General features: G+C 42.1%; 1 protein-coding gene across 9 annotated transcripts in view; it reads right to left on the bottom strand.

The window, feature by feature from the left end:
- Nucleotides 1-4,324, bottom strand: part of RB1CC1 (RB1 inducible coiled-coil 1) — a 91,177-nt gene extending 86,853 nt beyond the window's left edge. For 3 of the 9 annotated variants that reach the window (XM_014843703.3, XM_070481296.1, XM_014843717.3), the window contains exon 1: nucleotides 3,932-4,324. The gene's annotated coding sequence lies outside the window, so the exon portion shown is untranslated. The remainder of the gene's footprint in view (nucleotides 1-3,931) is intronic. The other 6 variants (XM_070481291.1, XM_070481292.1, XM_070481295.1 and 3 more) reach the window with 4 other exon arrangements.
- Nucleotides 4,325-12,718: the final 8,394 nt, after the last annotated feature.

Genomic DNA, 12,718 nt, shown 5'->3' with positions numbered 1-12,718 from the left:
TAAAAAAATGAAACCAAATTTATCTACATAGCAAATGTTGAATTAGCTTCATCTATTAAAACAAGACCATATATAAACATACAGCAATATCAAAAAAGGATGCGCATATCTGGAAACTGCAGAGTAATGGCTAAAAAAGCCATGAAAACATTAACAGGGGCTGGCCCAGTGGCACAGCGGATAAGCTCACACGTTCCGCTTCGGCAGCCCGGGGTTTGCCAGCTCGGATCCCGGGTGCGGACATGGCACTGCTTGGCAAGCCATGCTGCAGCAGGCATCCCACATACAAAGTAAAGGAAGATGGGCACGGATGTTAGCTCAGGGCCGGTCTTCCTCAGCAAAAAAAGGAAGATTGGCGGCAGATGTTAGCTCACAGCTAATCTTCCTCAAAAAAAAAAAAAAAGGAAAACATTAACAGTATGGTACTGACTTGACTATTAGTTGAACATATATTCTGGATAGTTACTAACCAATTATTATGTGTGAAATATGAAGGAAAAATGACGTGGATAGCGCTGAACCAACAACAAAATAAAAGGTCACAATTATTTTCCTCTCTTAGCATAATTACAAACCAATAAAATACAAGAAATCAAAAGAGAGTAAAATCATGGGGGGGAGAGCAGTTTCATTCCATAATCCTCAGGGCACTCACTAAGCAGGTATGAAAGCAGAAACTAACCAGGGAAAGAAAGGGTGCCAGACGCACTCAAATACTATACTTACAAATAGTAATTTAACAGGACCTCAACTTCACTGAGGGATGGAAAGAAATGCCATCCTCTCAGGACCCTGGACAAGAGGTCCAGTTTACAGGGAAACTAGGTTTATTATGTCCATAATAAGGAAAAAAAATCATAGAAATGTGATAATTAAGATTTACATACTTTTATCTATGACAGCAAGTACAAAATCTTCAGCCTAGCACTCCACAATCTGCTTCTCCAGCATTATATCTATTGCAGCATCTCAAAGCAGTCTGCATTTGCAATTTATCTTCTTTAAAATTTCTACCAGTTCACCATTTCCTACAACTTTATATACAAATCTTACATATAAAGTTCCTCTTGTTCATTGTTCATGTTGCCAGAGCTAAAACTGCATGTTGCAGGTGTTTAATTAACATTTCACAAAAAAACAAATGAATCTAGCTCCAAGCTGATTTCCAGCTTTGCTGGGTTTACTGGAACAAACCTCTGTGCCTTTGCACATGTAGGGTAAAGTACATTACAGTTTCTTTACTATGACCCAAAAAGCCTGAATATCTGTAGAGGTGTCACTATCACCACACTCTCCTACTATTCTCCTCCTCATTCATGCCAGTCCACTCTCAGGAACCTTTTCACTTTTATATGCCAAGTATCTCAGAGTCTTTGCACTTACTACTCCTTCTGCCAAGAATGTTCCTTCCCCAGATAGTCACACAGCTAGCTTCCTCACTTCTCTTAGGTCTTTACTCAAGTTACCCATCGGTGAGGCCTTTCCCGGCCACTTTATCTAAAGTTTCAACCCTCCAATCTGGATACTTCATCTCCTCGCTTCTTTGCTTTATTTTTTCTCCCCAGCATGTATCTCTTACTCTATATTTTTCTTGAATGAGTATAGGGATTTTGGTTTCGTTTGTTCACTGCCAAATCCCCAGCATTTCTAGAGCAATGCCTGGTACATGGTAGGTATACAATATTTATTGTATTAATTGTCAAAACTTGTTGAGTTGGCTAGGACTTTTTATTAAAGAGAAGTGAAGTGATTTGTATGTGGTATCATGCTTTTTCTTCTCCCAGAAATATCCTCCTATATTTAAAAGCCCAGATCCCTTCAATAAATTTCCTTCAAATTTCCAATAACGCTCATATTATAATTATTTTTACACACGACTCCAATTTTCTTTCTTTTATAATGCAAGAACAATTTCTTATATTGCTTGTAGTAACTGGTTCAGTGGCCTGTCTGTGGTAAATAAATAACTAATAACTGTATGAATGAATCTGTGGAGAAAGTGACTGCTGGATTTTCACTTGAGTTTCTTGAGTCAGTATTTTTTGTACTATGAAAGAAAAGCTCAATTGGGGTTAGAGAATAGCATTACCCAAATGAGAAAATTTTACTAGCCATTCCTTTTTCAAAAAACAACCATAAATTATATACACTTGCAAAGTAAAGCACATAGCAGGTGCTCAAACATTTGCTGAATGCGTGAAAATTTAAAGGCAATCTCAAAATTAGAAGCCAAATAAGAGCTCCTCTCAAGCTTATATAATAAAAATTTAGGTTCTAAAGTGTTGCTTTTCAAAAACAAACGTCTTGTGTCTTCTGCCCTTTCCAATGAATGTGATTTGCTAAAAGTCAATCTGCCATGCATTCTGACCTTGTGTCTGTTAGCAAGGGCCAGAAAAATGTTCTCAGAGACACAAGTACTGCTTCATTGTCTTCCCTGTCATTCAGTAAGACCAAATAAGAATTAGGCCAATAATAAATCTTAACTTTAACTAACATAAAAGATTCAAAATAGACAACAAAATTACTTTTAAAAAGTGATCTGAGTCCATATCCAATTTTCATCAACAGATATTCACCAACATAAAGATTCTCTTTTATAAAACTCTGTCTAGGTTTTAAATGCAATGTAAACACTAAAATAAAAACATGACAAAAATGTTACTGAGAAAATATGTTCATCCAGGCCATATTCTGTTACAACATTACATAAAGAAAGCAAAAATATCTTCACACCTCTAGCAATGGTGTGTTTATAAATCAAATAATCCAAAAGATCGAATCAGCCACCTTCCTTAGTGGTCCCTTGCTTCTCATAGTAATAAGAGAATTGGAAGGATCCTCTCTCTATCAAATACGAAATACAATGAGACGCTTGATGAAACACATATCTATTTAGATTAAAAGAAGTCTCCTAAGTTGCTAACTTTCCCATCCTTCAGATAAACCGTACAAGCACCATAAACGGAGAAAAACCTAGGAACCATACAATGAAATGGTTAGCAAGATAAGCACATTTTCATATGACCCAAATCATCGCTCTATAGTAGACTTGAAGGGAGCATTCCTACCTAGCTTAACGTCTTGTACAGTAACGTGACTCTTTATCAACATAGAACACGTTAGCCTTCCTTGGCACCCAGGCCAACACGACTTCGTGGTATGACCACACTTTAAAGAGTCATGATGGAAAAGACTAGATTACGAAACCATAAACAATAAACATAGCACATCCACCAGGCGGTGGAAGAAACCACAGAGATATTCCCCCCAGAAGCTGCCGTTTCTCCTGCTTTGCTCCTATTTCTACCAAGAAAGTTGTGAAATCCGCATACACACCCCATCCCAAATCCATCAGTGGGGCGGGAGGCGGCTGAGTCATTCCTAGGAGTAACTTTATACCGATCCTCGCACTCCGGGGTCGGGACAAAGACAGCTCTCCGTTCCTCCCACTGTGCGCTTCGTTCGGCCACGGCCCAATTCCACTCTCAGGTTTCTCGAGTCAAAGACACGATTAGGGCTGCGCCCAGTAGTGGCGACGACAGGTGAGGATGCATCCCGGTAGGTTCGGGCGTCTCTCACCCTCGGCCACTCCCGCATCTCGGCCGGGGGCGCGTACAGGGAGGGGCCCTGGGGGCCGGGGCCGGGCCCAGGAAGCCGCAGGTAGGCCCGCACCAGCAAGCCCACTTTTACACCTCTCACAGCTCGGCGGGGCTTCGACTCGAAACGCGTGTCTCCACAGGGCTGTTGCGCCAGGGAGGCGGCCACGGCAGGTGTTGGCGGGGCCGGATGCCAGGGGCCCCCGGGCGCACACACCTGCGCGCGGGCGGTCTCGGGGCCAGCCGGGACCCCACGCCCCTGGCCCACTGTGCGGGCTGGCCGCGCCGCCGCCAAGCCAGGTGGGGGAAGGGACACGGGAGGCGACGGCACTTACCTGACAGCACCTCTTCCTCCGCCGGCAGCAACAGCAGAGCCGGCAGCCCCTGGCACCATCTTCCGCCGCCGCCTCGTCGTCGGCGGCGGCTACCAACCGCCCATCAGGCACCGCCAACCGACACAACCGCCGGCGTCCCGGTGCCTGCCGCGGCCCCGAACTCCGGGAGGGAGGGAGCGGTCGGGGCGGAGAGGGGACGCGGTCAGGCCCCTCGGCTCTGGGTCAAGGGCCGGGGGACAGGGGGCCGCGGCCTGTCAGAGCCGAGGGGCCGGGCGGCAGAGGGACCCCGAGGCAGCGCCGAGGGCTCGGCAGGGCCGCGGACACGGCCACAACTGGGTTTGTTATTGTCGACTCTGTCCCTTCCTCCGCAGGGCATGCCGGGAAACGACGGGCGGGGGAGGGGAGTGCCGGGCCGCCCGGCTGCGCAGAGAGGCGTCGCGCAGGTCCGGAAGTCGGCTGGCTGCCGGGAAGGGGGTGGCTCCGCCTCCGGTGGCTGCCGGCTGGTCAGTGACTTGGCTGTCCTCTCCTGACCCCGGGAGAACGCCGGCGCGGCCCGTTGTGGTGCTAGCCTCCGTGCGGGCGCGGGCTGCCCCAAGGGGAGCTTGACCTTCTTTGCTACGTCGAGTTGACCTGAGCTGGGCCGACCCCGCCGAATTTTGGATTAACTCCAGGTGAAAGAGCTGGTTTGCCTCAGCCTGTCGTGGAGGAGCGGGCCAGCCGAGTGTCCGGGGCCGCCGTAGCCTGCCCCCGGGCCAGCCCGCAGACCGGGCTCAGATCTGTGAGAGGGTGGGGTAGCGGAAGGGCCGTGGCCGGCCACCGCCACCCCCTCGCCGTCCCCCCACCGCCGGAGTTGCCTGCCGCTGGCGAGTGTCTCTGGTAACTGCAGGTGTGGGGCGGCACTGTTACTCAGACCAGGTAAGGCAAAGAAAACGCCGAGAGAGAAGAGAGCCAAGGCCAGATCGATTGAAATGAAGCTGTGAGCGCCACGACCACCAGTTTTCAGCTTTATAAATAGGTACTGAGTTGTCTCATGGGTTAGCACGAGTACTCTAATGGATGGGAAACAATCAGGGGAATCCTGATTTTGTGAAGATAGTCCTCACAGGCAATGACTTGTAGCCGCAAGGCTTGAGTGTTAAAATCTGATGAGCAGAAGTTACACGTAGAATAATTACATAATATTTTTAAGCTTTCTGTTATTTTCCTTTTTTTAAAAGAAAATTACAAATTTTATTTTATTTTTAAAATTTTTTTTTAAAGATTGGCACCTGAGCTAACAACTGTTGCCACTCTTCTTTTTTTTTTTTTCCTGCTTTTTCTCCCCCAGTCCCACCAATACATAGTTGCATATTTTAGTTGTGGGTCCTTCTAGTTGTGGCATGTGGGATGGGCCTCAAGTGGCCTGATCAGCGGTGCCATGTCCGCGCCCAGAATCGAACCCTGGGCCGCCAAAGGCGGAGTGCAGGCGCTTAACCACTTGGCCATGGGGCTGGCCCCAGACATTTTATTTTAAATTTTTTGTTATGTGCAGGAATATCTGATATGAGTGAAAGCTTAGAGGGGCTATGGCTAAGTCATCAGAGGGCTTTTGAACTGTGTTTGCATAAAAATAAGCATTTATCACCCTTTTCAGTGGCACTAAAACAGAGCAAAGACTATTAGGAAGCAAAGTTTGCAGTCCTTCGTTTGTCATGGTGGAAACTGATTTTTTTTTTAAAAAAGGAAAACATTGAACGGTTAGCATTAGGGATTTTCAGTTTGCACCATACAGTTCTGGTATCAGAAACTTATGTTTGAGAAGGACTTCTTGTCTTTACCACTTTGGGGTTTTTTTTTTCTTTTTTGTTTTTTGGCGGGTTTTTTTGGTGAGGAAGATTACCCTGAGCTAACCTCTGTTGCCAGTCGTCCTCTTTTTCCTTGAGGAAGATTGGCCCTGAGCTAACATCTGTGGCAGTCTGCCCCTATTTTGTATGCGGGTCACTGCCCAAGCATGGCTCCATGAGCTGTGTGTAGGTCTGACCCAGGATCGGAACCTGCAAACCCAGGAGCAGGAAGTAGAGTGTAGGCACTTCACCACTATGCCTATAGGCTGGCCTCTTTACCACTTTGTCTTTAATTTTACTACGCTCCTGCATATCCCAGAGAGATCTTGTCTTTGGCAAGTCATTTTACTTAGTTTTTTTCAAGCTGGGGTTTTATTACACTAACCCAGCAAGTAAAGCAGAGAAGTGAAAATTAAGAGACTAAATTGTTATTATCCCTTGGGGGAAGTTGTGAACTGGCAAGACTGAAGAAAGGAGCTGATTTTATTAGACACAGCATAGTAATCAGTACACAGAAAATAAGTGGTGAGAAGGGATTTGGCCAGAAAATACGTATGCAAAACACAACAGTATCAGGCCTGTAAAGAATATATTGGTGCTTGAACTTCCTCTTAGTTATCAATGATATTCATGATTACAAATACAATACAACTTAGCATGTAAAAACATCACTGGAATATGTCAGTGATAATCTATTAAATAATAAAATGTCTTAAATGTTACTTATCTCTCAGACTTCTTTCTTGGGAAAAATAATTAATTCAATCTTCATCTTCTCTCTTAGTCATAGACTGGAAGAAATGATCAGAAGTGATTGGTTCATAACTTAAAGTTATACACCTTCTCCACAGTGTAACTGTTAGGAGTTTATATGCATCTAATGTTCTTTCCTAGTGATAAGTGAAAATGTATTAACATTAGTTCTATTAAATATGCAGGTATCCAGGGGATATACTTGCAAATTACTAAGACTACATGTATCTATTATAAGTCTCAATAAGTTACATTTTCCTTCAAACCAAGGATGTTGAAAACCCTCTGTTCTCTCCCTTCCTTAATAAATTCAAACAAGAACAAAAAAAAATCCTCATGCATCATTACTTCTCAACCAAGCTTCTTGACAGGAAGTCCTCAATCCACAGTCTCATTGCCGTCTACTGGTCTGCTGTGCTTTTCTCATGAAATTACAAACAGATTAATAGAGACCTCCAAATTATTGTGTTAAATGGACAATGCTGAGACTTTATTTGAATTTTCTAAAGCTTTTGCCATTTTACATTATTTATTCTTTTTATCTCCCCCTTCCCTTTTGTAATGTCTCCCTCTTAGCTCTTAAATCTATCCTTTCATTTGGTCCTCTTCCAAATTCTTGAGTAATTATAAGACAATGTAAATGAGGCAAATATATATTGCTATGGGAGAAGAGATGAAAGAGGCTTACTCTTGTCCTCATCACATGATGATTTTTTTAATTTAATAAACATTTAGGTCATTTGATTTACAGTGAGGGCAAAAGAAGTTATTCTTTTTAGATTGAGTACGTGGGGATTGTATGGGGTCTACTGCTAAACATCATAGGTACTTCAAATCAGTTCCAATCTTTAAAATCCTGTTTTTCCTTCTGGTCTCAACTTCAGTGTTACTTTCTTTTTTTTTTTCCCCTGCTTTTTTTCTCCCCAAATCCTCCCAGCACATAGTTGTGTATTTTTAGTTGTGGGTCCTCCTAGTTGTGGCATGTGGGAAGCTGCCTCAACATGGCCTGATGAGAGGCGCCATGTCTGTGCCCAGTATCCGAACCTGCGAAACCCTGGGCCATTGAAGCAGAGCATGTGAACTTAACCACTCAGCCGTGGGGCCGGCCCCCATCGTTACTTTCTGAGGGAGTTCTTCCCTAACATGCCCATAGTTCCCCTGGATTCTTATGTTGTATCTTTCACTATCTTTCTAACCTGCTGAAAGGTAGGTCTTTGTTAAATAGCAGAACTGTTTCCCCAATACCTAGTGTACAATGGTGTGCTTTCAGACATTTTTTGACAGTGCTCTACACCTTTTTCACGCCCTCAATATATATCTCCAGTCACCTCCCAACTACAGCCAGTCTCCAGTATTTACTCCATCCAAAGCCAATCTGATCCTGTCTCTTCCCTGCCTAATAACCTTCACTGGTTTTGTTTTGTATGTTGGCTACAATTTAAACTTCTTAGCATAGCATAGGAATCTCTTCATCAGTTACAAACCCATCTCTCTAGTCATATCTCCTGGGATTTTTCTCCTTTACACCTGCCTTATATGAGTTTCTTCATCCAGGAGTGTTCTCCCTCTCATATTCACCTTTCATCGTCATCTTTTAAAACAGAGTTTGGGGCCAGCCTGGTGGCGCAGCTGTGAAGTTAGCATGTTCTGCTTGGGCAGCCTGGGGTTCACAAGTTTGGATCCCAGGTGTGGACCTACGCACTGCTTGTCAAGCCATGCTGTGGCAGCATCCCACATATAGAGGAAGATGGGCACGGATGTTAGCTCAGGGCCAGTCTTCCTCAAGAAAAAGGATTGGCAGCAGATGTTAGCTCAGGGTTAATCTTCCTCAAAAAAAATAAATAAAACTAAAAAAAAACAGAGCTTGGATGTCAGCCAGCTTCTAACTTGTAGACAATATAGTGACCACTCACCCTTCTACTACTTCTGCTTTATATTACACAACTATAAATTTTGTCTTCTGTTTAAGTCTGTGAAACTCTTGAGATTAGGAACTATGGATTATTCATTTTTAAGTTTCTGGAACTTTATAGAGAGCTTGGCACATAGTTAGCAATTAATAAAATATTTGTTGGATATAATAAACTCTGCAAATATTTATATTGAAGGTTGACTAGGTAAGTTACTGTGGGAATTCCCACCCTCAAATATCTTAAAAGCCTGTACAGGGGACCATTCAAAAATCTTTGTAGTGGGGCTGGCCTGGTGGTAGCGTAGCGGTTAAGTGCACACATTCTGCTTTGGCAGCCTGGGTTCAGATCCCGGGTACAGATGTGGCACCGCTCGGCAAGCCATGCTGTGGTAGGCTTCCCACATGTAAAGTAGAGGAAGCTGGGCATGGATCTTAGCTCAGGGCCAGTCTTCCTCAGCAAAAAGAGGAGGATTGGCAGCAGTTAGCTCAGGGCTAATCTTCCTCAAAAAAAGAAAAAATCATTTTAGTGACAAGGTTATATGACATTAATCCTTTAACCAAAATACATCAGGATGTTGGGAAGATCACGATACGCAGCTTAATTTTGTTAACGCTACCTGATTTAAGATTTCATTCTACATATACATGAGATATTTCTCAAACATCTTAGTGTCATTATCCTAGTTTTCTTTTAGGTTATGTTCAAGTAGCCAGTAACCACAATGACATAATTTGACTTGATTCAAAGTATCAATCACAATTTTCCATTTTTAAAGGTTAACCCCTTTTTAAAAGTTTTGGACTTTGTTTTTAAGATGATAGCTAATTTGGTGTGTAAAATATGGTCATGCACTACTTAGAGGCTTCTGGCTGTATGACTATTAAGTTAATGTTTTCAGTACTATTTACAGACCTTAAAGCTGCCCTACTCAGTTGGTCTCTTGGTACTCAAACATATTATTAATGATGATGATAGTTAACTTAGGAGTGACTGTCTTCAAAGCTAGTAATGAGCTAGTGAGCCATACTGTTTCTAATGCTGCAACACATACAGGAAAATAATTCTAGCATTCTTAATTTTCCAGCAGATTTAAACCAATAGATTGAGACAAAACCGTTCTTGTCATTTTCACATTAAATTCTTGCCTTTCGTTATTTTGAAAAAGAGCTTCTTAGCAAAATGTCTAAAAGTAGAGCTAGAATGTCTTAAAGCAGAAACCTACCAGTCCTACAGATACAGATGTAGATTGGACTCAAACATCAAGTGTTAGTTGGACTTCAGGTGGTGCCTTTCAAACTTCTTTGACTGTGACCCACATTAAGAAATACGTTTTAACGTTGTGACCTGGTAACACATACAGGCCTCTGTACCAATGAAACCATGTTTCATGAAAAAATACTGCTTGTGATGTGCTGTCATATTTACTATATTTTTTCCAATACTAGTGTTGACCGACTAAATTGATTTTACCACCCTCTAATGACTTGAAAGACATTAGACTCAATGATGTAGGCCCTAAGCCTTGAGATTCTTTGCTCCTGATTTTTCCATCAGTGGCTTCCTATTTTGATTGCATCCCTCAATTATGAAGTTTGTGATTGTATTTAAGAAATGCATAACCTGGGCCAGCCCCATGGCCGAATGGTTGTGTTTGCGCACTCTGCTTAGGCGGCCCAGGGTTTTACCAGTTCGGATCCTGGGCGGGGACATGGCACCACGCCTCAGGCCATGCTGAGGCAGCGTCCCCCATGCCACAACCAGATTCACAACTATAATCTACAGCTGTGTACTAGGGGGCTTTGGGGAGAAGAATTAAAAAAAAAAAAAAAAGGTTGGCAACAGTTGTTAGCTCAAGTGCCAATCTTTACAAAAAAATGTATAACCTAACTGAAACCACAAAACATTTGTGAGTGTGTCTTAGATGACAAATGTGGGCTTTACATTTATAAACCTATCTGGTTGTCTTAATAGCTCTATCAGGATTCTATTAATTTTCTCCATACAGGTGGGAAAACGAGAGGTTAAATTACTAACTCCTTCTAGTTAATGTTCTTCAGCTGATAGTTAGGGAGAAGATTTGAACCCAGATAATCCAATTCTAGAGGCTGTATCCTTAAATGCTACAGTATGCTGCCCAGTATGCTGCCCCTTAATTTAGTGGACTCCTGAATGTGGGAGAGGAGAAAACTTTAAAGTCTAGCAGTAGGCTACAGTTTCTGAATCTCAGCACTATTAGCATTTTGGGCCAGGTAGTTCTTTGTTGTAAGCTGTCCTCTGCATTTTAGGATGTTTAACAGCATCCCTGGCCTTTACCCACTAAATACCAATGGCACCTCCAGTTTTGACAATCAAAGATATCTGGACATTTTGTAATGTTCCCAGAGGGACAAAATCACCCCCCTTCCCAGAACTACAGGCTAAACTATGGTACATCTAGTTAATGAAATACTATGCAGCCACTAAAACTATATTTCAGAAAAATATTTAATGACAAAGGAAAATATTCTAAATTATAGTACAGAATTGAACTGTTTTTTAAGATGCATTTTTTTCATATTTTAATATCTGAAATCTGAGTGCATTTAACAGTGGATACAGTCCTACAATCTTGTCAATCAATTGCCATTCATTCCCTGTTCATGCAAGACTTCAAATATCAGCTTGGAAAAATATCCTAAAAACAATGGTGAAGCATTCTTTTAAAGCCAAGTTACCAAAAGTTTGGGAGAGATGATGTATCAGAGATGTTGGGCAACATAACCAAAGACAATCCAATCATGCTATCTAAAGAATTGGAAAGCTGGGTTAGAAGACTAGCACCATGGCTTTTATTCTGTTATGGATTCTCAGGAATTCCTGCCAATACTTTCAGTGGTGAAAGGTTAAATTGTTTGGAAAAACCCAGACAACTTCTGACTCAAAATGTAGTTAGAAGAGTTAGATTTTGAAAGTGATGCAATTTTAGAAATACCTTTACCAATGTATTTTGCTTATATATTTTTTATGTGTGCACAAAAGCAATGATAAAAAGGTATCTGGGGGCTGGCCCAGTGGCGCACCGGTTATGTGCACACATTCTGCTTTGGCAGCCCAGGGTTCGCCAGTTCGGATCCCGGGTGCAGACATGGCACCGCTTGGCAAGCCATGCTGTGGTAGGCGTCCCACATATAAAGTAGAGGAGGATAGGCACGGATCTTAGCTCAGGGCCAGACTTCCTCAGCAAAGAGAGGAGGATTGGCAGCAGATGTTCCCTCAGGGCTAATCTTCCTAAAAGAAAAAAAAGGGTATCTAGTGAAGACTGACAAAGCTTTTTAACTAAGTATAAAGTATACATTACAGGTGATCTTTCCTTTATGTACATTTTTCTGCACTTTCCAAACTGCACATCTTTTAAGATATATCATTAGTCATTTGCAACTTAAAATGGTTTCTATATCGTTTCACATGAAATTCATAATTTTTTCCAATTTGCTCAAGTCCATTTATTTTAAAAACATCATTTGTTTTTTGCTGTTACTTTATCAAATCATCCCTCTGTTTTAGTTAACCCTGCCTGCTGTCCATGCATGCAAAAACACTTTTCCCGAAATGCATTCTTTTTCAGTGTGGTTTATTAAAAGGAGCGCTGAACTAGATGTCTGGCAACCTGGTCTCCAATCCTGCCTCAGCCTTCTGTGTTGTGTTTCGCTAGTAGTCAGTTGTTTCTACTCTCCATCAAATTGTCCACGCTGATCTTCAATCCCTAATCCCTACCCCTTTCCAATTCTCTTATTCTTGGTAAATCTCACCTCCTACATCACTGAGGACACAGAAGCTATGAGAAAGAACTTCGTCACCCTTCTGCCATAAATTCTGCAAACCTATCTGCCCCTGTTTCTTGTCTCCCCTCCAGTCACTGTCCTGTCCCTTTTATTGAAGGTAGTTGTGGGCTTTTGACTCCATCCCATAATCTCATTCAGTCATTTTGTGGGACCACTGAGTACGTGCAAAATTTAGTTTGTATGTGAAATATTTTACAGAATTTAAGTAATATCTTTGGAATTTATCCTTAATTGCTTATTGTTCAATTGAAAATTGAAAATAAAGAAATAAAACATTACATCAGCAGCATGATTTAGTAGTTATCTAAGATAACTTTTGATGTTTGTTTTATTAAAATTCACTTAGCTGCTAGACAATTATTTACATAAAATATATTGATCTATTGGCAAAAGACAGGTAAAACTTGAAAAATTGTTTTCTTGTTTCTGTAATATGTTTTAACTACCTTGATTATATGAAGTTTCAATAAAAATTTT

Source organism: Equus asinus, chromosome 12 (assembly GCF_041296235.1).
Source record: "Equus asinus isolate D_3611 breed Donkey chromosome 12, EquAss-T2T_v2, whole genome shotgun sequence".
Classification (NCBI taxonomy): domain Eukaryota; kingdom Metazoa; phylum Chordata; class Mammalia; order Perissodactyla; family Equidae; genus Equus; species Equus asinus.
This window is presented reverse-complemented; position numbering and strand designations above follow the sequence as displayed.